We start from the raw sequence: 1,079 nt of genomic DNA on the forward strand, positions 1-1,079 counted from the left end.
GTTCACCAGAGCACCCCAAGGGATGACAAGGTCGAATAGTTATAAACTACTGCAAGACTGTTTCAGGCTGGACATAAGGAAGAATTTCTTTACTGTCTGAGCCCCCAAGGCCTGATATAGCCTGCCATCGGAGGTGGTTCAAGCACCTACACTGAACACCTTCAAGAAAAATTTGGATGCTTATCTTGCTGGGATCCTATGACCTCAGCTGACTTCCTGCCTTCAGGCAGGGGGCTAGACTTGATGATCTTCCAAGGTCCCTTCCAGCCCTAATGTCTATGAATCTGTGAATCTAAATGACTTCACTGAAACTACATGGGTGGAACTAAGCTACCACTACATTCCAGAATGAATTCAAAGACAGAAATACCAAATTCGCTATGGGAGAACACTTCACAGAACCACCACTTCATTTCTGAGCTCACAATTCTTGTAACTCAAGGGAAACCTATAAAACACCTGCAAAATACAAGCCTGGGATCAAAAACTGATAACTGTGCTAGACACTAAACACCATGGACTAAACAGATAATGGATTCATGGCTCATAATTTAAATGTCTAACTTCTGTACCCTACAGGTAGTAACTGTAATAGTAAAGGTTATCTCCCCTCTTGAGGGCTGACCCATCTTTGTAACCCATCTTTTGTGTGTGTTGTTAGTTGCAATGAAACCCTTTTCAGAGCAAGAAGTTTCTGCCTTTTTTTAGAGGTATGAGATAGCACTTGGAGTCAAAAGTGGCTGAATCCTGTCACCAACAGGAATAACATGTCAGTCAGCAATTGGGTGATTCCTAAATGACAGATCAAGCTTGAAGAGCAGCTAAGTCCAGCTCAAGGCACAGGCTGGCTATAGAGACAAGGCAGCCAGTTAAAGTTACACCAACAGAACAGTTTGATTTCCAGTCCCCTAGAATGTGGCTTAGATAGATCAAACATTTTAACCACTTCAGGGAAGTGTCAGGTTTGGACAAAAAGTCTGAACCTTACCAAACAATTACTGTTATCTACTCAATAGGGAATCAGGCCAATGCAATTATGATTTCACTGGGCAGGTCTACATGAGACATTTATTGTGCAA

Source organism: Crocodylus porosus, unplaced genomic scaffold, assembly GCF_001723895.1.
Source record: "Crocodylus porosus isolate Cpor-Errol unplaced genomic scaffold, CroPor_comp1, whole genome shotgun sequence".
In the NCBI taxonomy this organism is placed as follows: Eukaryota; Metazoa; Chordata; order Crocodylia; family Crocodylidae; genus Crocodylus; species Crocodylus porosus.